This window comes from Rhododendron vialii, chromosome 5a (assembly GCF_030253575.1).
Source record: "Rhododendron vialii isolate Sample 1 chromosome 5a, ASM3025357v1".
Taxonomy (NCBI): Eukaryota; Viridiplantae; Streptophyta; class Magnoliopsida; order Ericales; family Ericaceae; genus Rhododendron; species Rhododendron vialii.
In genome coordinates, this window is record NC_080561.1 from 12,492,110 (window position 1) to 12,507,160 (window position 15,051).

Genomic DNA, 15,051 nt, shown 5'->3' on the forward strand with positions numbered 1-15,051 from the left:
GTTTAATTAATTAAGGAGACTTGGATGATCTTGTGCGTCAATCTTAAGCTAGATGAGGTGTTAAGCATTTATTACGTGGAACAAAGATTTATATAACTTCTAGAAAGTCTGCGCCGATTGTTTAATTTTTACCGTTCTCTCTATCACTCTTAATTTTACCATCCAAAAGTCTTTTGGACGGTCCGAATTTCAAAAAAACTCTTTTAGTGAAGGTTTTTTTTTAAAATCCGAACCATTGATTGCCGAGATAGATGGTAAAACATTGAATGGAGAATGTTGAGCGGTGAAGCAGAGCGGTAGGCGTAGCACCGCTACACCCTTCCACCCATAGAATGGAGAGCTAGGATGTGAATCCTGTAAATGACCGACAATTTATAACTAGGACACTCGCTGCAAAAAATTTCAGTGCCGGTTGAGTACCACGTGGTATCCGCTCGGCGCATCCGAGCCATCTATTGCGTATTTGGACGGTTCGGATTTGGAGAGAGAAAAATGAGAGGAGAAAGAGAGTCTCAATTCGACCCGTCCAAAAGTATCACGTGGAATATACCCCACCCGGCACTGAAAAATTTCTCGCACTCAAGACACCAATTTGTTGCAGCACAAGGCCGTTCCACTTTCTAAAAATAAGAACTTCAAGAAAAAGAAGATAATTTCAAGGTCAAAAATCATGTATTTACGGAAATAATTTTTTTTGTCAATATAGATCTTGTTTGATAGATTTCATTGAGATCTTTTAAACGGTGAAAAAAAAATTAAAAAATTATTTTTCATATTCTTTATGTATAAGTTTAAAATTACCTTGTTTTTGAAAAAGAAGATTTTGGGAGAAAACGGAACGGGATATTGCGTTACCGAAAAGGAAAATGAAAGGAAAGAAAATTACCAATACATAACCGATTTTTTATCAATAATTCTATGGGTAATGAATGACCTACAGCCTACTTTTGGGGCCCCACAAAAAAATTCGTTAATTTTACAATATCTTTTTGAGTGACTTTGTGAAAAATCAGCTCAATTGGATAATTATAAATAATCAAAAAATTACTTTAGAATAAATGAACGGCTCGGATCATTTGTGACCTGAAAGTACCGATCTATGCACCATTGGTGCAACCCCATTAGTACCCATAGACGGGTTGAACTTTTATTGCTAACGATATGACGATGAGAAGTGCTAGGTACAAAGAAAATCTATTCGGAAATTATCCCGAATGGGCAAATCAACGGTACAAATACAATTCAAAGTGAATCTGTACCATTGATTTGATCTTTCGGAGAAATTTCCGGGTAAATTTTCTTTGCTCTTAGAATTTCTCATAAAGGAATTCCATATCTATCAGGTCATTTTCCTTGTCCACTAGAAATTGGCTACATAAATCCATCAGATGTAAAGTCAGAAAGCGTTTTAGAAAATAAAAAAAGGTTTCCAACAAGTCAACAAGTCTCCGGGCTTAGGCAACCCCCGTCAAGGGACAACCCAAAATAAAACCATCAAGTATGTAATAAATATTTAAGTTAGCGTTTATAAACTTATAGTTAGATTCTTTCGTCCAGTGGAAAGGTTGATCCATTCCATAGAACCCGTGAGGGTTTAAAGTCGCAGCGGAAATGTGGTATATATTATTTTTCCCATATCATTTTTTATCTGCGCAAGCCCAAGGGGGAGCCCCCCCATTCCTCTTCATAGAACATTTTTTTAAAACTTTATTTGCTTAAGCTTCTACAATTACTTCTTTTCGTTTTATTTTTTTAACGTGACCTCTACTATTAAAATTTTTATTTGGTAAATAAACTTTGTTGTAATATATCATTTTTGTTTTGGTCAAACCATTTTACTTTCATGTTATAGACATTAAAAAGTCTTTATTAAATATTAGTACTCACTTAATCTTAATTTATATAGTAGGCTTTTTTTGCTAAAAAGGATTTGTAAAAATAGTTGCTTCGGTGGAGATTAGTTTTTCATAGTTGAAGTCGCATAAAAATTTATCTTTGGATTATGATCTTAATTGAAAATGAGTACATGGATAAGCTAAAGTACAATAACTTAATTGAAGATTCTACTTCAAGAAATGTAAAGAAAAATTATTTTTTTGAATCGGATCATGGTAACCATAAAGCAATATAACCAGAGTTACATTTTGATTTTTTGATGTAATTCAAGCTAAAAGCACAATGTAAAATATACTATCTAGCTCCGCATTAGTATGTACTGGTACTGGAGTACATCTCGGAACTATTCTGGATTGACTGTAACATATACTGTTTTATATAGTAGTAATATATGTACAAAAACAAAACAAAAAACTCAAAGTAGAGGTATAAAAATAAATTCTAACACTTTGATATACCTTAAAATTAGTCCTAATAACAAATTAAGATGATTAACATATTATAGACTCCATATTTTGTAAAATTATCTTAGAATTCAAGTAAAAAAAAATACACAATTTTTTTTTCGTGTCGACTCAGATTCCGGTACAAGCCCGGTATCGTCCGAATAGGTCGGTATGCCTGGTACAAGCTGATATTTGGGATGGTACGGAACACCTACTTATGAACTTATCTATACCGTTTTATGTCCAGTAGGAAACGGAATGGACAACATTGGGCATATGAGTGTTCTTATCGGTTTTTTGTTGGTTTTGTTTTCCTGAAAAATCAGCACTTGCATATGGATAAACCTGGCATATGGACAATACCCACTTCTGCTTTGATACAAAAAATATCAAGGGAAACAAACGAATCGCAATTTGGCCTAATTATTGGTTGGTGGAGGCATAAGAGTGTTCGATCTTATCGATTTTGTGGTTTTGTTTTTTTGAATAATAACCACTTGCATATGAATAAATACGTTGCATATGGACAAAACCCACTTCTGCTTTGATACATAAAATACCAAGGGATAATTTTAAACCTTTTGTAAGTCATTCGAAATATGCTAGAATTTATTGTGTTCCCTAACAACGCAAGGCAATTTAAAAAAGGAAACTCCGGACGAATAGTTGAATTTTGTCCCACATTGGTAAATTACGAGACGATAAGTATGTTTATTATAGTTTGTAGTTTATAATCATAATGCCGAGCTTAGTAATGTAGGCTTATAACCAAATGGGGCATTAAAGTAGTTGAATATTTATGTAATTCCTCAGTATTGCCCGGGTTTGTTCTAATTGGTGTGGCCCTCAACTCAACATGGGTTGGTAGCAAATTCATTGTCAAAGATAAAGCAATGGGATTCACTCTTAGGCAACCTTGCGCATACTAGAAATTGTCATCAAGAAACAATTACTTTTTAATCGCATATAATGTTCATCAAGAAATATGTGATGAAATCTTAAAAGCAACAGTTTCGCTAAATGTCTTGGCATCATATTCTTTTTCAATGGCTTTATCGTAATTTTACCATCTTTTTATCTTCTTTTTCACGCGATTAAAAAGAAAAAAAGCCATTCATTCATATTTTGTAATCCTATTAATCTTTTTTGTGTAAGAAGTGGAGCACTCTTGACTATTAAGTGATCAAGTGCATTATTTCTGGCCTGATGTTTTCAGCCTTTTTGTCTCCTCTCTTCCAATTCTCCATTGGAAGTCTTTTTTCTTTTCTCTATTCCGTGTATCAATATCATGGTTTAGGTTTTTCTTCTTTCTTGATGTACCCATATCAAGTTTCTTATAATAGTATAATCTTTTCGCCGATCAAAAAAAAAAAACATGAGGACGGTGTTGTGAGCAAACACACAACAATGATGCTACAAGTTAAGATTGGCCTAATTTGAGGTTCATTTTGCAAATCTGAACTGTATTTATTTTGGAGTTCGCTAATTTGAGGTATATGATCGGTTTAGTGCTGATAATAATAGCTACGCAACCGGACTACGTTAAAAATTTCAGAGCAATTTCTCACACTGTTACGAAGCATCATAAAATAGAAGCTCTCTCTTTTGAATAGTAGCAAATTAAAACACATTAGCAACCTCGAAAGAAAAAAAAAATGTTTCAATCATATCATGATATATATTAACAACCCCAGATCAAGTTACAACATCATCCCCAAGATTCAGCGGCGGCTATACTAAGAGGATTCAAGTGAACACTTTGCGTTCAAAAAATGCATTGAAAATCTTTAACTTTTCTTGTGTATAACTTAAATTTCCTTAGCATTATTGTTGGCGCTGAGTTACTCGTGCAATGTTAAATTATGAAAGTCCAACTAAATTAATATTATAACCCAGCAAAATAAAATAAGCCCAACCCCAATAAGTTTGACACTTTGAGAACCTAAAAGTTAAAACGGTGTAGAAAAAAAAAAAAGACCTAAAAGTTAAAATGGTGTGGAAAAAAAAAAAAAACCTAAAAGTTGAAACGGTGTGGGAAAAAAAAAAAAAAAACACTAACAGGTGGTGTACCATTCTTCTTTCACGTGAGTTTCAAATCCCTTCATATTATGACAAATACATCTAAATCTTTGATCCGACCATAAAATGCGAGTATGGGCAGCTTTACTAGTGTTTGAGAGGGTTCAAGCGATCCCATTGGGTTAAAAAAATGCACTAAATTTTTTAAAATAATTTAATTTAATTTTTCTTTGTTATTGTTGCATTGAGTCATTCGTGCAAAGCCAATGTAAGTGAAAATCGATCTACTTAAATTTGTGAGTAAACAGATAGTATATGACAACAACAAATTAATTAGGCTCAATTTATTTTTAATCAAATAAAAATATGTATTAAAGATAGAGTATTGCATTGTAAAAAATTTCTGCACGATTTTGTAAACCGCTGAATCAAAATCTTGGTAGCGTAGGCTTTGTAACCATGCACGATTTTGTATTAATCACGCTGAGCTTGGTAGCGCACTTGTAACCACATGAGGCAATAGAGTAGTTGAATATTTATGCAATTCCTAATTAGTATTGTTGGGGTTTGTTCTAATTTGTGTGGCCCTTAAGGGCCTTAACCCACTATGGGTTGGTAGCAAATCCATTGTATAAGGAAAAGCAATGGAATTCACACTGAGACAACATCTTGAATGCTAGAATTAATTGTCATCAAGAAACAATTACTTTTTAATCCCATAAAACTTTCATCTTATTGCTTATTACAAACATGTGATGAAATTCAAAAAGCAACCCTTTTGTCAAATGCCTTGGACCTTGGTATCATATTTTTTTTTTCAATGGCTTTATCATGATTTTTACCATCTTGTTATCTTCTTTTTCCCATGATTAAAAAGAGAAAAAGTCTTTCATTAATAATTCATAATTCTATTACCATACTGGAATAAGAAAACGAGTGATGACCGATCAATAAGGTTACCAATCGGAATGAGGGTCTCTCGAGGCTTATAAACACTAATAGGGTACGTATTAGGTTTTTGGCGTGAGAGATATACAGAATTGGTGAGAGCAAGAGAGAAATATATTGTGAGAGTTAGGAAGAGATAAAAAAAAATACTAGTGAGTGTGGGCTTGGGATTCATATTTTTCTATCTCATTATATTTAATCAATATTATTCGTACGCAATTTAGCCTGAGCACTAGTTAGTGAGGCATAAGAGTGTTCTTATCGATTTTTTAATTTTGTTTTTTTGAAAAATCAGCACTTGCATATGAATAACCTTTGCATATGGACAATACCCACTTCTGCTTTGATACACAAAATATCAAGGGAAACAAACGAATCGCAATAAGATGACAATAAGAAACCAATTCTTGGCTAATTTTAAGCCTTTTGCTAGTCATTCGAAATATGCTAGTAGAATTTATTGCGTTCCCAAAAAACTCATGGCAATTTAAAAAACGAAACTCTGGACGAATAGTTGAATTCTATCCCACATTGGTAAATTATGAGACGATAAATATGTTTATTATAATTTGTAGTTTGTAGTCATAATGCCGAGCTTAGTAATGTAGGCTTCTAACCAAATGGGGCATTAGAGTAGTTGAATATTTATGCAATTCCTCAGTATTGTCAGGGTTTGTTCTAATTGTTGTGGCCCTCAACCCTATATGGGTTGGTAGCAACTCCATAGCCAAAGATAAAGCAATGGGATTCACACTGAGACAACCTTGCACATACTAGAAATTGTCATCAAGAGACGATTACTTTTTAATCGCATACAATGTTCATCAAAAAATATGTGATGAAATTTTAAAAGCAACCGTTTCGTTAAATGTCTGGGTATCATATTTTTTTTCCGTGGCTTAATCGAGATTTTTATCATCTTTTTTCACGCGATTAAAAAGAAAAAAGTCATTCATTCAGATTTTTGTAATCCTACTAATCTTTTTTGTTTATGAATGGAGCACTCTTGAATATTAAGTGATCAAGTGCATTAAAACATGGGGATGATGTTATAAGCAAATTAACACACAACAATGATGCTACAAGTTAAGATTGGCTAATTTGAGATTCATTTTGCAAATCTGAACTGTATTTATTTTGGAGCTCACTAATTTGAGTTATATGATCGGTTTAGGGCTGATAATAATAGCTACATAACCGGGCTAGGTTAAAAATTTCAGAGCAAGTTCTCACACTGTTACAAAGCATCATAAAATAGAAGCAATCTCTTTTGAATAGTAGCAAATTAACACATTAGCAACCTCGCAAAAAGAAAAGAAAAGGTTTCAAGCATATTATGATATTAACAACCCCATATCCGGTTACAACATCCTCCCGAGAGAGAGTTGGCTCTGACTTTTCAAAGACTTAAAGCGAAAATAAAAGATGAGGCACTTTTGTTGGACTATTATTAAGGGGTAAAAAAGTATGAGGGGCCATTGAAATTCAAAAATTTTTGGAGGCCTAAAGTAGCTGCAACACAAGCTTTAGCTAAGGGCCGGCTCTACCCGAGATTCAAGAGTGGCTACACTACTGTTCCAGAGGGTTCAAGCGAACACTCTGAGTTCAAAAATGCATTGACAATCTTTAATTTTTGTTGTGTATAACTTAAATTTCCATAGTATTATTGTCGGCGCTGAGTTACTCCTGCAATGTTAAAATATGAAAGTCCAACTAAATTTGGCCACAAAATATTATAACCCTGCAAAATAAAATAAGCCCAGCCTTAATAAATTTGACTGTTTGAAAACCTAAAAGTTAAAGCGGTGCAAAAAAAAAAAAAAAACTAACAGGTGGTGTACTATTCTTTTATCATGTGAGTATATATCAAATCCCTTAATATTATGACGAATACATCTACCTTCGATCCAACTATATAAAGTGAGCATGGTTGGCTTTACTAGTGTTTGAGAGGGTTCAAGTGAACCCATTGGATTAAATAAATACACTAAATTAATTTTGTTTTTTAATATAATTTAAAAAAAATTCTTTATTATTGTTACACTGGGTCATTTGTGCATTGCCAATGTAAGTGAAAATCTAGTTAAATATGTGAGTAAATATTTAGTTTTATGACAACAACAACAACAACAACAACAACAACAACAAAAAATTAATCAGGCTCAATTTATTTTAATCAAATAAAAATATGTGATTTTTTTAGCTCGTTTTGTAAACGAACCGAGCTCGAGCTAGGATAAGTTTGGCTCGAGTCGGCTCGCGAGCCGGGGTATATATACTTAAGTTTAGAATTTTTATTGTTATTTCATAATTTGTTCTTTCTGTTTTCACTTTTCAGTCAATCAAGGGAGGCGAGAGCACACGTACACCAGTACACCCCCGCTCCATAGGAAAATGAAAGGTATATACTTTCACAATCAAAATATTTTTGGTTGTATTAGGCCTATGCGAGGATATATATACATTTTTCGTTAGTCAGTTGAGGCTCATGAACAAGCTCGAGCTCGAGTCAAGCCAAGGCCCACTCGACTCGAGCTTGACTCGTTAAGTTTTCACTGAGCTCGAGCTCGGGTTCGTTAAAAATTTAATAAACAAGCTTGAACATTGTAAAACTCGGCTTGGCTCGGCTCGTAGCCGTAGAGGCAATAGAGTAGTTGAATATTTATGCAATTATTTTCAAAAAAAATAAAAAAATTATGCAATTCCTATTTAGTATTGTTGGGGTTTGTTGTACTTGGTGTGGCCCATAACCCACTAGCTATGAGTTGGTAGCAAATTCGTTGTAAAAGAAAAGGCAATGGGATTCACTGAGACAACCTTTGCACATGCTAGAAACTGTCATCAAGAAACAATTACTTTTAATCGCATAAAATTTTCATCTTAATGTTTATTACCAACATGTGATGAAATTCGAAAAGCGACCCTTTTGTTAAATGCTTTGGTATTATATTTTTTTTCAATGGGTTTATCATGATTTTAACCATCTTGTTATCTTCTTTTTCACGTGATTAAAAAGAAAAAAGGCTTTCATTAATAGTTCGTAATTCTGTTACCATACTGGAATAAGGAAACGAGTGGTGACCAAGCAATAAGGTTTCCAGTCGGGACGAGGATCTCTTGAGGCTTATAAACACTTATAGGATATTAGGCTTTTGGGTGAGAGATATACAAAATTGGCAAGAGCAAGAGAGAAAAATATATTGTGAGAGTTAAGGAGAGATAAAAAAAAAAAAAAAATACTAATGAGTGTGTGCTTGGGGATTAATATTTTTATATCTCATTATATTTAATCAATATTATCATATGCAATTTAGCCTGATCATTGGTTGGTGGAGACATAATTAAGAGTCATCTTATTGGATTTTTTGTTTTGTTTTTTTGAAAAACCAGCACTTGCATATGCATAAGTACCTTTGCTTATGGACAATACCCACTTCTGCTTTAATTAATACACAAAATATCAAGGGAAAGAAACGTTTCGCAATAAGATAATATAAGAAACCTATTTTGGCTAATTTTAAACATATTGCTAGTCATTCGAAATTTCCTAGAATTCATTGTGTTCCGAAACAACTAATGGCAATTTTAAAAAATGAAACTGTGAACAAATAGTTGAATTCTATCCCACATTGGTAAATTATGAGACGATAGATATGTTTATTATAGTTTGTAGTTTGTAGTCATATTGCCGAGCTTAGTAATGTAGGCTTGTAACCAAATGGGGCATTAGAGTAGTTGAATATTTATGCAATTCCTCAGTGCTGCAGGGGTTTGTTCTAATTGGTGTGGCCCTCAATCCGATATGGATTGGTAGCAAATTCATTGTCAAAGATAAAGCAATGGGATTCACACCGAGACACAACCTTGCGCATACTAGAAATTGTCATCAAGAAACAATTACTTTTTAATCGCAAAATTTTATTTTATTTTTGGATCGGCAAAGAATTTTTTTTATTAACTAGATAAGAAGGGTACATCGAGAGATCAAATCCTAAAATCCTCCACCGTGTAACCAGTAACCTTAAATTTGGCTTTGATCCAAAGAGCTATTCTTGTTTTTGCAATAATCGCATAAAATTTTCATGTTAATGCTTATTACAAACGTGCGATGAAATTCGAAAAGCAACTCTTTTGGTGAATGTCTTGGTATCATATTTTCTTTTCAATGACTTTATCATGATTTTTACCATCTTTTTATCTCCTTTTTTACGCGATTAAAAAAAACGTTCATTAATATTTAGTAATCTCGTACGGAGTAATTTTTTCTTAAGAAGTGAAGCACTCTTTAATATATATTAATTATGAAGTGATCAAGTGCATCAAACATGGGGATGTTGTTGTGAGCAAACACAAAACAACGATATTGCAAGCTAAAATTGGCCTAATCTGATATTCATTTAATTTGGTTGTCTAAACTGTAGTTATTTTAATTTGGAGCTCTCTGATTAGATCAGTCATGTGAAAAATACATGTTGATCAAACATTGCTAGCTACATGATTCATTTTGGGCTAATTATAATAACTACATAATCAGGTATTTGGCTTTTTGGGTGAAAGATAAACACAATTGGTGAGAGTAGAGAAAAAATTATATTGTGAGATTTCGAAAGAGATAAAAAAAAAAAAAAAAAAAACATTAGTGATTTACCCAAAAAAATATTAGTGAGCGTGGGATTGGAGATTAATATTTTCTAGGAGTATCTTATTGTACTCAATCAGTATAGTGAAGTTCTCTTTTGTTTATGAAAGTAGGTATTGAGACCGAACCACGTTGAATTTTGTATTCTTTATCTTTTCTTTGTGCTTGTTCAATTTTGTGGCGTGCTTCCGTTGTGGTGAGTGACTGAAAATCCCAACAAGCTTGTGGTTGGTGTAATCCCCAATTTTACTCTAGAACGTGAAAAGAAAATTGAAGAAGTAACGAATGTATGTAGTTGCTAGTGTTCCAAAAAAAGAAAAGAAGAGAGTATACGCAGACGACAAAAGATGAGTGTGAGATCCAAACAAATATAAAATCGAGAAATCCTAAGCCATCTCCGATCCACTTGCTTCAAATTGGAGATGTTAATTTTTTTTTTAAGGCTTACGTAGCATTTTGACATTTCTAATTGACATCAAACTCTTCCTCTCCAACCATTGCGTAAAATTCTTATGTCAAACGGTTGGGTCCCACACAAATTATCCGATCTGTTCACTAATTCTAAAATATTTTTTCAAGCGATCTTGCAAAATATCAGCTCCATAAAATAAATGTAAGTGTGCGATCCAATTGTATAGCTTTTCGTTCATAATTTTGGATTAAAATTTTGAATAAAAAGTTGTAAGATTGGATCAAACACTTACATTTACCCTGTTGAGCTGATTTTTTTATAGGGTCATGCAAAAATATTTTAAAACTAATGAAATGATCGGATCATTTTTAGGGACCCCAAAGTGGGCCCCACAAAAAATCTATGTAATACTAATTTGTGTGGGTACATTGGGTAGTGTTAGTTGCTCCAACAAAAAATAAATTAAAAAAAAAAATAACTCAGCACTATGCAGGAAAGAAAAAAGGAAAATAATAACGCAGAAAAAAATATTTGTATTATAAATTTTTTTTTTTGTAGGGACCCGGCTAAAAGTGAACCAATCCGCTCATTAATCTTTTTTTTTTTTGCATGACCTTATAAAAAATCAGCTCAACGGATTAAATGTAAATGTTAGATAAAATCTTACAACTTTTCATGCAGAATTTTAATCAAAAATTCTGAATAAAAAGTTGTACGATTAAATCATACACTTACATTTATCTGATGGAGCTAATTTTTTGTAAGGATTGTCAAAAAATATTTTTGACATAATCAATGGATCGGATAATATGTGTGGGACCCAAAAAATGGGCCCCACAAAAAAAATTGTGTAGAATCTATGAAAAAAATCAATACGGGTAGCAAAATTGGAGAGAGAAACATGTTTTCTATTTATTTTTGGATGGAGATTGACGGCAGTGGTTTAATTGATGAGTTCTTTAATACGTCAGGTGTTTATGTGATATTTCGTTAAGATTAGATGTCTATATATAATTTGTGTGAAAAATCAGATGTTAATATGAAATTTTACCTTGTGTTTGGTTAGTGTTTTGAAAAGTTTTTTGAAAAATAGTAGGGGTAATAAGTGAAGAGAGATAGAGAAAGAAATATTAAAAGTAGGAGGAATCTAGGGGAAATTTTTTGAAAAATTCTTTTCAAATAGCAAAGAGAACAAGGGTGTGACAATGAGTTCTTGGTTTTAAGGTTTTGTATGAAATCCTACAAAAGGCAGCTTGTTTGGATGGGATGTAACTGTCAAAAGAGCCGTGGTTTTCAACACTCACTTTCTGATAACATAAGACTAATAATAGGCTTTTACTATTGTAGGCTTGTAGCTAGCTTAGCTCCAAAGACTTCTGGGGACAGAATGAGAAGTCGAATATCAAAAATCTCAGACTTGAGCCTCATTACGATTGGGTCTCGTTTTCGTAATAAAAAAAGGACAACTATAAAACGTTTTTTCTATTATTTAAAGGATAGTTCACTAATATTTGTTGGGTCAAACATATGAAATACCAATAAAGATATACGTATTCAGGCAAAAAAACACCTTCAAGTCTACGGGACATGCAGGGTCGAATGAGTCTTGGCGACCGCCCTACCCATGCTTCAAACTTCTATTATATTCTAAATTAGGCTTTTCCTTGAAAATTTTGAAATTATGTAACTTTGCTCAGCCAACATCTTTTCGAACAATCTGACACCTGTCCAACCAAGAGGTTATTTAAAAATTAATTTATTTTTAGTAACACTTTGTTTTTTAAAAATAAATTATCCTTTCTAAAAAGTGGTCATAGGGATGCACCGGACTGAATTTAATTATAATTATAGATGGTTGTCTATTAATAACTGAATAGGTCGATTGAAAATTACATGACAATCTTTTTTGTAGTTTATATTGGCAACATTAATATCTTTTTTTTTTGGTAAGTACAAAATTAATATCTTCCTTCGCATATTTACCATTTTCTTATAATGATCACCCACCTTTAAAATTTTATGTCCATCCTTACAGACAAAGATATACAATGCAATTACCATTAATTTCATAAAATAGTATTACCCGTATTTACAATGATTTCAATCACTTTTAGGTGCGTGTACATGTGTGTTACTCCCTCCGTCTCATTTTCATTGTCCATTTTTTAATTGCTTATATCTTTCAATTTTTAATATTTTTAATAATTTTGAAAGCTTTGAGAACTAATCGAAATCTATCAAATAAGATCTATATTGCATATTTTTCAAGATTCACACTAAAATATATAGACAAAAGACATAGAAAAAATAAACAGAATAATAGACAATGAAAATGAGACGGAATGAGTAATAATGAACTTTCAGTTTCTTACGTAGGCATGTAGCCACCCGAATTATTATTCTTTTTTTGGTAGAAGTAGCCACCAGAATATGATTGTTATCAAGTGCAAAGCAGCCGATCCGGCTGTTCATCTCGGCATGGGTGGCTTGAATCAAATTTTTGCACATACAAATTTGAACCGTTTATTACTTGATTAAAATTCGAGCCGTCGATTACTGAAGTCGCTCTACACTGCTTTACAGAAAGATATATGCTTGACATCATCTCCCATTCCGAAAAGGTAACGCGTTACGCGTGTTGCTTTTTCTTCCCTGTTAAAAGTGATTCTATGACAATTGTAGGCATCTAATCCATCCATCTTGTTTATGTAATTGGACTTCCTTTTCGTGTCACCAAGGAATTTTTATCCTTCGGTTTCACACACGACACAACCTTCTCACTGTTAGGGGAGGGGAAGGACCAATTATTATATCAATCATTCTACTACCACACTCATTCACACATTCATACTTATAACAAGAGTGGAGCCCACATACACTACACACTCAGTGTGTGTGGGCCCCACCCTTGTTGTGAGTGTGGGTGTGTAAATGAATGTGATGGTAGAATTTTTCTTATTATATAATCACAAATACTCACAAAAATATTTTATACATATATTCTCATCTTTTGGTGGATTCCACACACTAAAGTTAGTGTGTGTATAGACCTCAATGTATGTAAATGAATTTGTGTAAATATTTGTGGTTATAAAATGATTGGAGGAAGGACATCTTTGTTGATAACATCAACATCAAATGCATCATCATGGAGATTTTCCAACTAATTTAATTAGAAATAACTATAAACACTATTTTAATAAGGTATTTGCTAATCACCGGTCCCTGTTCATTTTGGAGTTTTGGATTTTGAATTCTAATCATTATCTTATTTCTCTCCAATCACTACTCTCATTTTTCTCTCTATCTCTCTCAAATTTTTACCCATATTTTTAATCATTACTCTATTTCTCTCTACATTCATTACCTATAAATTCAAATTCAAAATTGCAAAACGAACGGAGCCACGTATGTTAGGTGGTGAATAATAAATGCATATTTATCAATACACTGGTCTCAGACTAAGATTACACACACTACTCATGCCATGTTGACAAAGCTAGTTTTGATTCTTGTAGGAGTAATATTCTCACTGGCACATGGCCACAAGTTTCAACCGCCACCACCATCCTCAGTCCCCCACCAACTCCTCCCCTCCCTTCGCTGTCCGCTCACAATTGCATGCAGAGGAGTTGGCGGGGCAATAATTGGGATATGGTGCTAACGGTTGAAACTTGTGGCCATATGCCGGTCCGAATATTACTCCTATAAGAACCAAAATCAGCTTTGTCTACATGACATGACTAATGGTGTACGTGTAGTCTTGTCCTGTACCACATGTTCATGAATAAAGAACGTACACATTCACATATAATGATATATACACTGATGGGCGCGCTTGAAGATAAATCAAGACAATTATACTAAATTATTGACTATTATTTTCAGCAGGTAACAAATCACGCAATATTGTGGGACACTACTAAATTACCTTCAGTATAAATAAGCGTGGGATCACATTTAATTACGAGGAATATAATGCCGTGTTTCATTTTATGTGTATCCCTTAATTTTTCTTGTTAAATAGAGTGTGGTAACAAAATATTGTATCAAGACCTTAATTATAGTTATTATCATGATATTGCATGTGTGTCCATTATGGTTCTTAATTATTTTGAAAAAAAATATAGAGAGGAGATAGAGCGTGGATCACTTTATGCATGTGTGTCCACTTTAGATTTTCGTTGCCTTAAGTAACTTTTGATAATTTGTCACTTTCTTGATTTTTCTCTCTCTCTCTTACATAAAGGAATCAGAAAAGTAATATAAGATTAACGCAAAGCTTGTACTCCATCCGTTCTAATTTGTTTGTTCATTACAGAAATTCTGTCAATTTATTGACTTAAAGACTTTGGGTTGATACAAAGGGGTAAAATTGGAACTTTTGCTTTTGGTGGTTTCTAATTTGAAAAAGTTGCAAACAATTTGGAACGGTCCAAAAAAAAAAAAATGAGCAAACAAATTGAGATGGAAGGAATAATAGTTAAAAAACAAAACAAAACAAAATAAAATAAAGTAATTTTTTTTCTACACGGTAGGATATGAGTAGTTTGCTAGCGAGAGTGGTTACTACAAACTACAAAGGGGTGGATCGCTGTTCCATCAGCTCCACCGCGCAACCAATTTACTAACTCAAACCCAAGGAGGATGGAGAAAGATCAACCAAGGTCTAAATAATAAAAAATATTCCC